The following is a 17,121-nucleotide window of genomic DNA, read 5'->3' as shown; positions in this document are numbered from 1 at the left end:
AAAAAGTGTGCACATCACTGCCCACACTCCCAAATCCAGAATGAAATTCCTCTTTTTAGATGCCATTTAAGGACTTGTCTTTGCATTAAAGGCGCGCTAAACTGCGACGAAACAAGAAACGTATGTTTCTCTTAAAACCAATAAACTAAAAGAACATCATGAATAAATCTTTATTGACATAGATGCTAAAATAATAATTCGGACTTTATGGGAACACAATGGCTCAATCCAGGTTTGGAGATTCCAAATGAATTTTTGGAGTCAGTCTGGAAAAAAAAGAAAGAAAAAAATGCATCTTTTTACAATTCGTCTGAGAGCAGGAGAGTTTAAACTGTTACCGTTTCTAATTTTCCATCTGTTTGTGTTTGAAAAACAAGAAAGGCACTCTCAGATTAAACTTAATAGCACAATACAGTTTTTTTTAACCAAGGCTCATTGGAAAACATGCCTTAACCTACATTTCTCTTAAAACTTAACTGAACTGAACACTAGTGGTAGTAAAACACCAAGAGTTTTTATTCCCTTTCACACAGATTATGATTAGTGCAGATTATCGATTAATAAATAATTATTTTTATGTGCTTCCTCGAACAAAACTATGTTATGACCTCAACATACTTTTATCACAGTGCATGATTTGTAAACTAATACATTTTGATGTTTGCATCACATAACCAGATCCATATGTATGGCTCTTTTGACATAATAAACTTGCTATGTAGCTCACCTGGTAGAGCACTGCATCCATTGAAACGTGAGCTACGATAAAAGCAAGCTAAAATGCTGGTTCTGTTTGCATGTTTTTATTTCATGTTTGCTTTTGTTACCACCATCTGATAAGTTTAGGGTAGGGTTTAGTGTAGGTCACTCACTGGACATTTCACTTTGAAAGTGTCACAAAAGGGAATATTCAAAGTAATATTATTTAGCAGAAATTTCTCCACAGGCATGTTTTTCCATTCAGTCTTTTATTGAAACTGTCCCACGTTCATTCACTAAAACAACCTCAAACACCTTTGCAGCAGAATGCTTCGCTACTGCAATACGCAGTACTGCATCAAGCACCTGTAGCAGGACAGCTGCATTATGACACACCTCTGCAGTCTGCATGACACACACCGACACACTTGCACACCCCATGAATAAATACCCACACAAACTTTTATACAAGTGCATTTCTCTCTCCTCCCCCTACACACACTCCAGAAGATACAGTTTGATATCATGTTCCCATCTAATGGCTTACATTTGCTCACAGTTATTAAACATTTCTAAAATGTCACACCCACAGCAACAAACACATATTCACCATTCACTCTGGGACCCTACCACAAATGAGCATGATTTGTTTTGATGAGCTGCACATGTGAAATTGTGAAGACGCAGCAGTATCTGATCGCACATGTGAAAATGTGTCTGTCAGCACAGCCTGAGAAAGTCCTGATGAGGTAAAGCTTCAAATAAGTGTCAGCTGAAAAAGGAAAAAACATAGAAAATGCTCAGCAATTCAGTATTTTTTTTCTTCATACAACTATTGATGATATTGCATGTATAGACAGGATCCAAAATTAGGTTTTGAACTGAGATGGTTTACCAGAAATTGTTTATTAAATAATTAACCCAAAACAGAATTATTTATATATATTTTAAAAATTATATATATTTATATATAAATATATATAGATTCATCAGTGACAGTTTGAACCTTTCGTAATAGTTGCGTATGAGTCCCTCAGTTGTCCTCAGTGTGAAAAGATGGATCTCAAAATCAAATACACAAAAGATGTTGGAAAACTAAAGAATTTGTGGGACCTGAAGGATTTTCTGAAGAACAGCGGGCAGTTTAACTATTCAGGACAAACAAGGGACTCATGAACAACTATTGAACAAAAACAAAACAAAAAAACATCTGTGTAACAACATAGTATTAAGAATCAAGCGTATGTCAAGCGTATAAACTTTTGAACAAGGTCATTTTTATAAATTCAACTATTATTTTCTCTTGTGGACTATATGTAAACGTCTTTTATGTGAAGTATCTTATTCAGGTCAGTACAAAATAAAAAATAACATGCATTTTGTATGATCCCTCTTATTTTGGTAAAATGAACATTTTGCAGATACAAACTTTCGACCACAACTGTGTGTTTATATATATTGTGTATATATATAATGTAATACGTCTTTTATGTGAAGTATCTTATTCAGGTCAGTACAAAATAAAAAATAACATGCATTTTGTATGATCCCTCTTATTTTGGTAAAATGAACATTTTGCAGATACAAACTTTCGACCACAACTGTGTGTTTATATATATTGTGTATATATATATAGTAATATATTAGTATAATTAAATAAAAATATCTATCTATCTATCTATCTATATATCTATCTATCTATCTATCTATCTATCTATCTATCTATCTATCTATCTATCTATCTATATCGCTGTCAAATTATATGGAAAGAATTGTTGTGAATTTTGTTAGTTTTCTGTAGTAGATGGTTGGTTTGTATGTCTCATTTCACTTACATCAAACTGTTGCTCTCTTAATTCATTTGACTTTTTTTATTATTATTATTATTTTGCAGATAAGTTATCTGCCAACTGGAAACATTTTTACTTTCATTTGACGAGTATGAATTTTAGACCCTGTTGACCAGCATAAGCAAGAACACACATCCTGTGCTCTGCACCACATCATTATTTCATGTAGATGTTGGTGGCATCTCATGTTCCACAGCAGGCATGTGTGACAGGCTTGTGATCTGTAGGTCTTCTTTTGGAGAGCAGAGTGACACACCTCTTGAAGAAACAGCAGGTCTGAGGAAATAATGAATAGGTGAGGAGGATACATTACAGACAATACACAAAGATATAAAAGAAAGTGAATGAAAAAGAACGAATAAAAAACAAGCCAAAACTGGTGTCAAACATCTAAGAGGAAAACTATTTTGATGTCTTATGTCTTGTCATGCCTATCCTCATTAGTTTTATATACATGTTAAAAATGTTTTGTCTTTTTCTCATCGCCCCCAAAGCTGCCCATATGTTGTCATGTTTTACTGTGGTCAACCATTTGGACACCACGTGTAAAGAGCGACAAAAAGAAACTGAGGTACTTAGAAGGAGAACGACAGATAAAGATGGCAAGGAAGAGAAATGGAAAGAGTAGATATGGAACCTGAGGGAGGGCCAAAGTTTGTCAGGTGAAATACAGTTTAGCAAAGACCTCCTCCTCACCTTCCTGTTAGTGGAGCTGGCTTTTATCAAGATCACCGGCTGCCTGGAAGAACAAACTGAGATAGAGACTGAAAAAAGAAAGCAAACAGGAAAAAACAACAACTTTAAAAGCCAGATTGGTGAGTGATGTTATGGGATAGTGTGAATTTCTGCAACAAATGCAAAGCTGAGGACCAACTGACAGAAAATGAATAAGCAACTTTTTTTTTCCCTATTGGTTGATCTTTTGTCCTTGATTTGGCAAAAGAAAAAAAAGACAGAATAATAAGGTCCTAATCATACTGAGGGACAGCTTTCTTATTTGCAGCAGAAATCTAGTTTTTTTTCTTATTCTTTTTGGTTAAAAAACTTGACAGCTATACTAGATTTAGCATTTTTGGTTCTTGTGAGACAGATAGGTTCAAATCAGTGATCTGAACACAGCGTCTCGCTCTCTTTCTAATCACAAAGAATACATTTAGCATCACGCTTTCACTGATCTCCAAAGAACTGCTAATTAAAGGTAAATCAATCCGCACTGTGTAAACCTCCGTGCTAATAGAGCATCGATTTAATCTACATCATTTAGCTCATTTGAGGCTGTGTATTGTTTACAGTCTTGTAAATGTGCCAGTATTTTATTGTAGCATATGGTGTGCTTCTTTGAGGAACAACAATGGAAAAAAATACATATTAGTCAGTTCTGTGATAGTATTCTGGTCGTCTGTGATGAATCATTTTATAAAAACCGATTTAATCATCATTATTGTGTAAAATCTGGCAGTGCTGATGCATATTGTGCTTTCAGACTGACATGAATTATTTTGCACAGCTTTGAGGCAGACAGTCATTGTTATTTTAAAGTTGGCCTCATCAGGAGAAGTGAGAGCAAACAATCTTCTTCCATTAGGTTTTCTGAAAGCAATGTGTTAGATGTCCTATAATAAGGACAGAGTGATGTAAGAATGGATGTGAGACATGAGCAGCAGAACACAACCAATAAGTAATAAAGGCTGAAGGCTTTGGGCGAGGTAAAGGAGTCTCAGGAGAGAACAGCTATAGTTTCACAACTGTACCATAAATGTTTAAGAGCTGGGACACTCTTAAAGCGTCAGTTCGTCAGTAATGCTTTTTAGGTATAGGGCTATGTTTAGACATTATTTTAGACAATTTTACAACACAAGTCTTAAAATGTGGTTAAAAAGAAAAAAACTCCTGTCAGTGCAATGTGATTCAAATGTATATAGTTATAATATAGAAAATAAATCATTATTTAAAAAATAAAATAATAGCATTAAAATAATTTATCATTATCTAAATTATATTAATATATTAAATATTAAGCCTAATAATTATTATACTGAAATTAATATATGACTAAAATGAGAATATTACAATATAAGAAGAAATAATAATAATACATTAATAATGACATTACAGTAAAACAATTCAATGAATATTACATATATTATGCAATCTAATATTACAATTATGATTGATTGTGTAAAAGTATTTAATATATATAAATAATTGTATATATTATATATAGTTTGCACATTAAATATGGTTTGTATACAAAAAAATAGTTGTGTATACACAAATCCTCCATGTTTTCATAGAGTTTTACTTCAGCTTTGCACTTTATTTGCTAAATTAATGTTTTTTGTTTTGTTCAGACCTTAATTGACCTGTACCAATAGGCAGCGCTCAGTGAATTCAGTAGATTATAGTGATTTTGAGCTTGCAGATCACTGACGCACAAGGTCTGGGTTTATAATATGTTTAATTTAAAATAACTCCTCCCTCTGATATTATTTGGATATGTTTAGAGATGACAAGCACTGTCCTCACCACCTCTTTGTTGCCATGGCAAGACAAACACAGCTGTTTACAAGACTTCAGTTGAAAGACTGAATGAGTGTTAGTGTCAGTCTACAGTTTATTATCCAGTGGTAGAAACAGAGCATCTTCTGTCTTCACATGACATTCCCCAAAAATGGCATTGGCACTGCCAAATGATCTACTATAGTATCATGAACTATTTTAGATTTTTTATATGTAATGATATCTATATGCTTACAAAAATGATTTAATCAGAATGTACAATTAACTGATCAAGCCATCATCAATGAAGGAGGCATAGATTTATCCAGATGGCTTTCCAGATGTTCACTTCCCTAATGATGAGTTTCATTCAAGTCATTCAGCACCTGACAAATGCACTTGATTGTGATGTAATGTTAAATCTAAGTGGGAGGAGTAAGGGAGAAAAGCAAATGAATGGACCTATGTGAGGAGTGTGTGGGTGGAGGACAAGATCTATTTTTGTTCTTTTTTTTTTTACACAGGAGTTGGAACACATGACTATAAAGCATTACAGCTGGACTCTGAGGAGAACATGTCTGAAGATACAGAAATATAGTGCTTTTCCATGCTCAAACACAGTACAACATCATGTGCCTGTCTCTAGTAACTATGGAAACACTTGGACTTTTCTTCTTCTTTTTTTCTACTAAACAGCAGAACTGGATAAGCATGCTCAAACATCAAACTCAAAACCACTACTGCCTCTCCTATAGGTCTCCCTGTCTTCATGTTTGCTACATACACTCTTAAAAATAAAGGTGCTTCACGATGCCATAGAAGAACCTTTTTGTCTAAATGGTTCCATAAAGAACCTTTAATATCTGAAGAACCTTTCTGTTTCTCAAAAGGTTCTTTGTGGCGAAATAAGGTTCTTCAGATTATAAAGAGGGAAGAAAGAGATGGTTCTTTAAAGAACCTTTGACTGAATGGTTCTTTGTGGAACCCAAAATGGTTCTTCTATGGCATCGCTTGAAGAACCTTTTGAAGCACCTTTATTTTTAAGAGTGTAGTGCCTTCACAAGGTCATCTAGGCATAGATCCATAGAAAACGCATGCTAACATGTCCTCCGAGGACAATTGGTATAAATAGAAACATCACCCCAGGCTCCAAAGGAACGCTGGCCGATGTCCAGGCCTGCATAACAACTGAAGGTGACAGTCACCTTTCTAACACCAGACCTGAGAAAGTGACATTGCTGATGCTTTTGTGGTGATTGTGACTGTCATACGGCTAATGATTTATTATTGGTACCTGCAGAAAGCTGGCTGATGGATATGTGCATGTCATGGGATATTACCAACCACTCATGTGGGACGAAAAAAGGCTAGAGGTGGATGGAAATGGATGCTAAAGGGGCTTTTCTGGCCAAAAAGAATCTAAAAAGAGTTTCTAATACATGGAAATCCAAAATTCCGCAAACGATTATAAGAGTATCCTCGTTTTGATGCGATTAAGCCTGTTAATCCAACCCAAGAGTGCTGGAAGAGGACAGAGTTTAAAGGCGCACGCAAACATAAAGCAGCTGTTTTGGCCCCATTCTGCCATTCATGAAAACTGTTATTCATTTTATTTATTAAAAAATACACATTTCTTTTATAGATGCAGCCTAAGTCATTGAGCTGTTTGAGGCTTACTGCTACGCTCCTGCTTTTCGTAGAAAAGTGCATGGCGCAAAGAAAGTATTTATGAGATTAACTTAAGGCAAAAAAGAAACAATCGCTCACACATCCACTTTTCTCTGAAAGTTTAAGTATGGCATTATTTTGTTGCCGTGTTTTGGAATCACCTGATTTGCATAATTGCTTCAGTGAACTGGTGCTAAAACAACAAAGCAGTCAGTCGACGCAGGTGAGCATTTTTGAACATTAATTAGATGGATAATACAGTAAATATTGGTATTCACGGTCAGCTTGTCTGTTTCTTACACTACAGGGTTGACAGGATGTTGCGGTTACCATGGTGATGCATCTGCTCTGGTAAAGTGGGCCTTAGGATTCGAGAGGAATTCCATAAAATTATTTTCTCTTACTTTTCATTAGAGGCTGATTGCATTGGGATAGACTCATTTGGTGTTGCTTATTTGAGTGAAGCTTGAGGAGAATCAAGAAATGTAACGACATTATGTTCTGTCAGTCATATCTTTTCTTCACCTCTGTCTTCACTTATAGAAATACACACTTAGATTGGCTTGGCTGGTCAAAATGAACTGTTATCAGAATATTACATACTGTAGTTAGGCTCTCACACATCTGCCATCTTTTCCTTCAGAGGATTTGGTTGTGGGCAGCTGATGTGACACTATCCTGTCCGGAAAAGCAGTAATGAACTAAATTTGCATTTCCTAAAGGAAATACCATTGCTGGAACACGGCAAATGAATAATATTACATTTAGCTTTAGAGTTCAAGCCTTGGTGTGTAAATGAAGTAGTCTTTTAGAGGCAATTTTCTGTTTTCCTGACAATCAGCATGCTTCTTCAACAATCAAATAAAATATTTATATATATTAAATATTTTTAAAATAAATAAAATTGTATTTTTATGCTATTTTATTTTATATAAATATTTTTATTTTATTAATTTATTAATTGGGTATGTTTGTATTAAAATTAAAATAAGTCTAAATACATTTTAAAAATAAATATATTAAATAGAAATATAAAGATAGATATGAATAGATATAGTTGCATTTAAAAAAATGCAACCAGGATAGTTAAGGGATATTAGTATATTGCTGTCATGCAAGCACTGCATGATGATGTTTATCTTTCTTTCATATCAGGTCTAGATATAATGAATGCAGAATCCAGTTTCTCCTAAGCTGACCCTCTGAATATGTGAAAAACCTATATTTATAAAACTGAACATTGGTTTATTTTTATTTCAGCTTCTTCCATCCCACCCTTAACCTCTTAATCTCCCCTCATCTCGAGACACAGGGCAACAGGTGATGCTTCGAGATACTTCACACGGCCTCATTTGCACTGATGGCAGATTGCAATCAACAGGTCAGATGAATAATTAAAGAGGAATAAGGATGGAGGGGATAAAATGATTGTAAGCATTGTACCGAATGCAGGTTTGAGCTTTGAAGGAATATCCTCATCAACACCACCGTCATCAACACCTTCGTCCATCTTAATGATTGGTGTTTGTATGAATGATGCTTCCTCTCAGCTAATCAGGAGTATGCATAAGTACCCTCGCTTTCCTGAGGGTTTAATCAGGCCTAATCAGCGTAAAAAATCTGCTCACCTTCTACTAGTATACGTGTTCACATCGTATAAAGAAACACACAGGTCTCACCAAGCAGCTCAGAAAAATGCATTTGATATTTTGAAGGCTGAATAAAGCCATATGACATTTCTCAAGCTATTTTTTTCTCAAAAAGAAGCTTGAATTCCTTCAAAAACAAGTCAGACATTTCCATCCTTTTTAGCTTGCTGAGTGATTTGCCGCTGTTCAAGCGCGAGCAGCAGGAGTGTCCTTTATGCCAATGGCTGGTATTTCATTGACCCGTGAATTGTATTTGCTGATAGGTCACCATCTGTCACCCTGGACCAGATTAGCAGGCTTCAGGATGGAAAATGTTATCACTGAAATTGCAACATGTAGATTGAGGGAAGTTTTGGGAGCTACAGGACAATTGGTACCCTAGAGACAAAAAGGGCCCCATTAAACAGATAATTTTTTCCTTTGCTGAATTCTACCGAAAACTATTCTCACCAAGCTCTGACTGACATCGCTGTTAATGAGAAAACAAGATCCACAAAGTCAAAAATTTTAATCAGGAGGAGCTATTTTGAGAATGATAAGGATGAGAAGCAGGGGAATGTTAAAACCATTGACGATTAATAAAGTTTAAAAGGATTCGTAGAGCCTTAGTAGCTAGGAATGTGTCACAATCACCCTGTTTACGAAATTAAATAGATGTCGTTGATGGATGAACATGCAATCAGGGGGTTTCTGTACCTTTGAGTACTCAAACAAAATAAGAAAACCAAGCCTGGCTCATTGGAAAAACATGCCGTTTGCAATTTGTTTTTGAAAAATGATATTCAGATTATTATTATTTCTTTTCGTGCATTTCGTCACACTTTCATCGCAAAATGTCCAGTGAGTGTATTTTGAAACAACTTTAAGTATATTAATCGTATTTCAAAATAGGCTGCAATTTTAAGCTATTTGTAATATATTTTAATGTATGAAATTGTGTTAAATTGGAACCACTTCAAGTACATTTAGTGCGATTAAAGTGTATTTCTTTACAATTCATTGAAAAATATACTTCTAATACTTCATTTTAATGTGCTTCAAGAACATTTCAATAGCATTTCAGCTCTTTCTCATACTAGTTTACTATGAAGCATTTTTTTCTGTATTCACAACTGTATAAAAGATGTAAAAATCATTAAATATAAATGTGAAGACACACACACACATACAAACACTTTGAAATCTAGACAACTTTAATATATTGTTGTGTACATTACAAAATTATTTCCTAGAGTACATTAAAAAAGTAGAGCAGCATACAGTATATAATATCTTGACGGAAATACATTATAATAAAATAAAGATCACTGAACTAAGGCAGAGCTATTTTTACCCATTGGTAGAACATTTCAGTTAAACCTGTATTACTGAAAAGTACACCATGAATATTACATCACTGAATAAATAATCATCAAAATGCAATTTTCTGAGAGAAGAAAAAGTTACTGAAAAACAAAGTGCAGAAGGGAATAGTGTTTTTTTTTTTAAACAAACTTAAGCAAATGGCTGAACCAAACAATGAAACAGAACGGTTCAGATGTCACATCTTCATCTTCAAGTGGAGGGTCACTTCATTGAGAATGACCTGAATTTTCTGCAACTTGCAATTCAGACACTGTGGTATTTGAAGACTGGCTATGAAAGGGAAAAATAATTTATATAAAATTAACCAGTGATCAACAGTTTTGCATCCATGTTTGAATATTTTTTTAATAATTTTCATAGATATGCATTACAATTTCATTGACTTCTCAGTTTACCTTTCAAAGCTTTGACTAAATCCTCATCAGTCTTGACATATGAGTGTCCATTTTTATCCCGTTGTCTGTCATCACTATACAGCACTCTATGAGTTATAGTGGACATAAGATTAGAAGAAACCCAACAACACCACTTATAGCCAGCAGATATACAGTGGGTACGGAAAGTATTCAGACCCCCTTAAATTTTTCACTCTTTGTTATATTGCAGCCATTTGCTAAAATCATTTAAGTTAATTTTTTTTCCTCATTAATGTACACACAGCACCCCATATTGACAGAAAAACACAGAATTGTTGACATTTATGCAGATTTATTAAAAAAGAAAATCTGAAATATCACATGGTCCTAAGTATTCAGACCCTTTGCTCAGTATTTAGTAGAAACACCCTTTTGATCTAATACAGCCAGGAGTCTTTTTGGGAAAGATGCAACAAGTTATTCACACCTGGATTTGGGGATCCTCTGCCATTCCCCCTTGCAGATCCTCTCCAGTTCTGTCAGGTTGGATGGTAAACGTTGGTGGACAGCCATTTTTAGGTCTCTCCAGAGATGCTCAATTGGGTTTAAGTCAGGGCCCTGGCTGGGCCATTCAAGAACAGTCACAGAGTTGTTGTGAAGCCACTCCTTCATTATTTTAGCTGTGTGCTTAGGGTCATTGTCTTGTTGGAAGGTAAACCTTCGGCCCAGTCTGAGGTCCTGAGCACTCTGAAGAAGGTTTTCGTCCAGGATATCCCTGTACTTGGCCGCATTCATCTTTCCCTCGATTGCAACCAGTCATCCTGTCCCTGCAGCTGAAAAAAAAAAAAAAATATATATATATATATATATATATATATATATATATATATATATATATATATATATATATATATATATAAACAGGCAGGCAAATGATGATTAATGATTTAATGATTTGTTTTCTTTTTAAGAGTGACAGTACGCTGAGTACAATGTACCTGGTGGGTAATATAATCAAAAACCTTCACAGCCTCAGCAGGTTCAGATGTATGCTCTCTTATATGCATCCCTCTTTATAATTTGCCAGCACAAAAATCGTTTCTAACAACATTTTACTAACTTTATTTTCAGCTAAAATATAACATTGTTTGAATGTATATTGAGAATATTATAATGTCCAGTTTTTTGTTGTGATTATAACATTATCTAAAGGTTACAAGAACGTTTCTTATGACATTTTACTAACTTTGTTTACCCAAACTATACATTTATTACTATTCTATATTTATTAATATTCTACAATGTTAAAAAGCATGGTTCATAACATGGTTCTCAAACTTTTTGTCCCCTATAAGTATATATTCTAGGGCCCCCACACAAGACTTTTTGACCTCAGAAAAGCATAAAAGTGATTCAAAACAGCTTTTGCCATTGTAGTAAATTCCCATTCAAAGCAAACATATGAGAGTGGAGTGACAAATCTAAAATCTTATGAGGAGAATGGGGTTCCTCTTATGGTTGTACATAGCACCATTTGACAAAGGAGCTTTATAGTACTTAAAGTGGTTCCCCTATGATTACAAGCCATTGAACCATTTTTAGTCCTATTTAGCACCATTTTTTAGTGTATTGTTCAAGGAATCGTGCGTCTTTATTAATCGATAATCTGGCCCTGTTATCAGAATTTCTTTGAAAAGAAATGTTGCTCCCACTATAGTGTTCATTTCAGTGAATTGTATAGGTATGTCTTTGGGAAATTTTTTTCATAGGTAGAGGCTCATTTTTCCATTCAGCCTATGTTGAAGAAAACAATAAACAGAAGGCTGTGATTAGAATGAGCTTTTCTGAAAATCAGTTTTGTTGCGTTCAAGCCAGACAAGTCACTGATTTGGTCGTTCATTTCGAGAACAAACCCGAGGTGGTTCTTTGCACAGGCTTTTAATTTCAGCAAGAAATTCAATTATGATGCCATGTTGACGCAATTAAGATGATTTGTACACAGGCACTCGTTTACCCCTCGTTCTTGGCCGAAAGGTTTCCATGGTGACAACTGGCTAATGTTGCCCCTATAGAAAAGCTTCAGTTGTTCTTGAATATTCAATCAATATATTAAGCAGCAAGACCAAAGGCCTCACCTTCTGTCAGAGAGGAAGTGGCTGTTTTTACTGAAAGATTCATGATTTTGACAAGGCTTTTCATATCGCCTCATTGTTCCAAGTTCTCTTCGATGATGTCCTCTGAGATGGCAGATGGCATTTGGATTTCTACCATTTTCAGAGAGCCTGATCACTAGTGCCAGAGATTCCATGGCGGCTGTTCCGCGAACACAGAGACTGCAAAAGAGGTCAAGTGCTCTGAGAGAAGTGAACAGCTTCTCAGAACAAGCCAGCTGTTAAGGGTCAGAGTAAACATGACAGGGTGGCAGGTCACTCAAGCTCAGCGCAGTAAATCTCTGTGCTCTGAATGAGGATATTTAAGGCTCGGTGAAGCTTGAAAGGGAGCGATAGCACATTCGAAGTGATAAAACTGCCTCAGCAATCATTAATCTGCTCTTAATTTGTCTTAATCTTCTTTGCTGCTGTTACAACACAGGCTTCTACAACCATTTCACCAAGTGGAAAGCAAATAGACGGCTGTTATTTTACACAGTGAAGGAAAACAGGACATTTCAAGGCCAATCGTTCAAACTCTCAAAGGCATTTGTCATGATGTAGACACATTTGGTTTGATTCTGTTTGCTATCTCCGAATCCTCCAAACTTCCAAAAAAGTGTGATAACCTCGGGCTCGAGTTTCAGGTGTCCTCCAGCATTGAAATGAACAGAAACTTTAACTTGGGCTCACGGAAGGAATTTATGTATCTGGCTTCAATACAAAGAGACTGCCTGATAAGACCTGCAACGATCAGGAAGATTTGTGGAGTGAGAGAGAGAAAGAGAGAGAGACATTCAGCCTGTGCTAAGCATCCTATGATAAAACACTGGTGTCTGGCATCTGTGTAAAATATATTCGCTTATAATAGTAGATATAAAGTCAATATCAGTATTCTTTTTGCCATAAATTCTTCCTATGTACTCGAATTCACTATTTCTTTTTTTGCTGTTTGGCTCACCAAATCACAGCAGTAGATTACAAACAGCTTGCTATAAATACAATATAGACAGAAACCAGAAACTCAAGTCAATCCTCAAAAATAAGAAACAAAATATTCAGAGAGTGCTGGCAAATTGTGTCCACTGATATTTTTATGCTCTATCTGCAATGTTTTGGCAATCATACACATTAGGAAATGGTGCGAATGTACCTAAAAAATATGTAACGTTCCTGTAGCTCAAACAGCAGTGCACACAAATGTCAAAGGTTCGATTCCCAGAAAAATCTATGCTGCCATTTAAAAGTTTGGGGTTGGTAAGATTTTTTTAATGTTATTAATTTGAATGAAATAAGTCTTTTATGCTCACCGAGGCTGCAATTATTTGATCAAAAGCACAGCAAAACAGTATTATTGCGTAATATTATTACAATTTAAAATATCTGTTTTCTATTTTGATATATTTAAAAAATAATTTATTCCTGTGAAGGCAAAGCTGAGTTTTCAGCATCAATTACTCCAGTCTTCAGTGTCACATGATATGCTGATTTGGTGCTCAGGAAACATTTCTTATCGCTGCTTCAGGCAACCGGAGTTCAATTCCTGGCTTGTGGACCTTTCCCAAACCTTTTCCTCTCTCTCCTCTCCATTGCTTCCTGTCTCTCCTTGAACTGTCTTGTCAAAATGAAGGCAAAAACCCCAAAATATATATCTTTAAAAAAAAATTCTTCTATAATTCACTTTTGTAGTCTAATCTATAAAAAGCCAGATTTACATAGAGGAGTGTTTACACTGAGAATGTCAACAACTTAATATAAATACTAAGGTTACACTTTACTTGAAGGGGTGTGCATAAGACTGACATTCAGTCTTATGCACACCCCTTCAAGTAAAGTGTTACCAATACTAATAGTGCACATCTATTAGAGCATTTTGCATCTGGTTTAACCTTGACTGAGGTAGTTACTGAATAAGAATTTGTTTATTTATTGTTACATCTCACATAAAAAGTGGTGCAACTCTTTAGTAAAATTAATTCAACAGTCTCATGGGGGCAAATCAGCATGTTTGCCCTCTAAATTTCAGTCACAGTCTTTGTACCAAACAACAATCATAAATCTTTGGACAGAGATGCTTCATTTACTCTGCACTCTCAGAGCCTGTTATGCTGATGTAGCTCATGCTGTTTGTGGGTAGTTGGCATTTTCTACCTGGTCCTTCACTATGAATTTGATGCATCGCTGTGGGGGCCAGATAATGGGAACTTTAAAAAGGCATCCATTATGTTGACTCAAGTGGTGAGAAGAAGGAAAGGTGGATAAAGGATGAAATGTCAGTCAGATGAAGGGGGGATGCTTTCGTTTCATCCACAGCTTTTCAAATAATATACCAATTCATTACAGTCAGATTACTGTCCTGGATAACCAATGATTGGCCGGGGTTTTGAAGCTGTCAGAGCCGAATACGAAGATGCTAGACAAGGAATCCGCATGGATGAAGGTATTAAATGATAAAACGTGTCATGAATGGCTTGATTTCAGTCTCCTGGATGGCTATAAAAAGACCATTCATGCATGTGGGCAGCTTTCTGGTCATAGCTGCTTATATGGGGCCTCAATTTCAGAGACATAACCTCTCGGTCGAGTCCTATTTACACCGGCATTAATGGAGCTGTCGTGTCCTCTCATCTCTTTGACATACACACAATACCTGTTGTCATACTGCTCCAAAATTGTGGCCCACCAGGCTTTGAGAATAAGCTTGTCATAGAGTGGTGTGCTGGGAGAGATAACACCACGGAAACTGTCGCTGGGCAGGCTGTCATGGCGGAGCCCGCAGACATTTGCAACTGCACCCACAGAACAAAAAGTCCGGCAAACACAATGGCCTTCCAGTCTGTGGTCCGTGACAAAGAGGTGAAGCATAATTAGATCAGCCAGCTGGATGTTTTCCTCTGAATGCTGAATGGAAGTTCTGTGACTAAAACAGAGAATATTAAGAGAAGTTGTTGCAATTTGGTTTTCTTGCTGTCCTTGTTTTTATGCTTTGTGGAAAGCAGCATTGCTCTTCGTTTTTCAGTATTAGCAGCTGACATTTTACAGCTGCATTTAATCTTTGGAATTACTCACAATGCCTGAAGTCTGCTTTTGCACCAATAGTACATGTGTGAAATGAACTGAGAACCATTCCTGCCTCAGCTTAAAGGGACAGTTCACTTAAAAATGAAAATGCAGTCATTATTTCCTAATGCTCGTCAGATTCTTTCAGTGGAATACCAAAGTAATATTGTTTATCAACTTGGAATGTAGCAATCAAGTCATTTGGACCATTGGTATTTTTTTCCCCTTTTCATAGTTTGACAGTTGTGGTCTACTACTTTATATGGTCTACTAAAAACTACAATTGTGACTGTATTTCTTGTAATTGCAATTTTATTTCTCACAATGTGGTTTTCCATCCATCCATCGTCCATATCGCTTGTCCTGTCGGGGGACAATGTGGTTTTATGTGACTTTATATCTTTCTGTTGTAACTTTTTATCTCAAAATGTGACCTTATATCTCAAAATTTGACTCTATATCTTCTAGTTGTGACTTTATTCTAGTTGTGTATACATCGCCGTTGTGACGTTGTGAAAATGTGAATATTTATCTCCAAATTGTGACTTTATAGCTCTAAGGTGACTTAATATCTCATTATGTGACTATATATCAAAACGTGACTGTATCTAATAGTTGTGATTTTATATCTCCCAATGTGGTTTTTTATCTTAGAACATGGCTTTACATCTCAAAATATGACTTTATATCTCCCAATTGTAACTTTATATCTCACAATTTGTCTTTAAATCTCGAAATATGAATTTATAATGAGGAATACATATTTTCTTGTTCCAAAGAATACTGCTGTTTCACATTACCATATATTACCATATCAGCCTCTGACCTGTGAGCTAAAAAGAAGGAGCATTTGATGCAGAAACAGGCCAAGTGAAGCATTATTAAAAAATATATATATATTATTTAAAAATTTATCATGAAATGATCAGACATTACATGACCCCTGCATGCAGACTAAAAGCAACAGTTTACCCTGGTCTGAGTTTTTCTGTCGGAGTGCTCAGAAACATTGGGCCTTTAATGAATAAATAGTGACTTGTAGGGTCAGTCTCATGTAGAAGCCCATGGTGGCTGGCAGAAGTCAGGTTCATTGTATGAAGACAAACATTAACCTTTAATAGCCTTAGAGTGTGAAAGAGAGAGGCTAAGAGACAAGAATAATTTTGTCAGGTCTTGCGCACATCTTAAAAAAGTGTTCTCAATTATTGACTAATAACCAAAAAAGTTATATTTAGCTGTGCCACACATTTTACTAAACAGCCATTTTTGAATGATTGAAAGTAAATGCTTTTCTTCTATTTTATCGATTTTTACACACATTTTAGTGTTGACTGCATTGGTCAAGCTTAACAAACACGGTTACCCATGTAACTGTAAGAAAAAAAAACTAAACCAATTATTTTATTTTATTAATTAAGAGTGTCAGGCCCTAATTTGTACACTATTTGTGGACAGTGACAGATAAACATTTCTCATTTACTTTGTTAGTTTTTCCTTTTGTAGGGTTATACTTTGGTTGTATGATTAAATATAGCTCCAGTATTGAAGATATGCTCCCTCTTCCCCCAGTATTAATCATTATTATGAGAATTTGAAAATCAACGTGTTTAATATTGAGCTGCTGTTTACCGACATGGTTTTATGGTTTTAAGTTCACTGACAGAAATCCAAGACATGACTCAGTATTCTGATGAGAGCTTGGCAAATACAGAAAATATAAATCTCCTACGCACGCCAACAACATTAAAAAAGACTCAAAACATGACTTGCATCCAGCCATCAGGCCATCATTCAATAAAAAAGATTTATTTAGAGAATGTTAAAA

Source organism: Sinocyclocheilus grahami, unplaced genomic scaffold (assembly GCF_001515645.1).
Source record: "Sinocyclocheilus grahami isolate Dianchi unplaced genomic scaffold, SAMN03320097.WGS_v1.1 scaffold1.1, whole genome shotgun sequence".
NCBI classification, from domain to species: Eukaryota; Metazoa; Chordata; class Actinopteri; order Cypriniformes; family Cyprinidae; genus Sinocyclocheilus; species Sinocyclocheilus grahami.
This window is presented reverse-complemented; position numbering follows the sequence as displayed.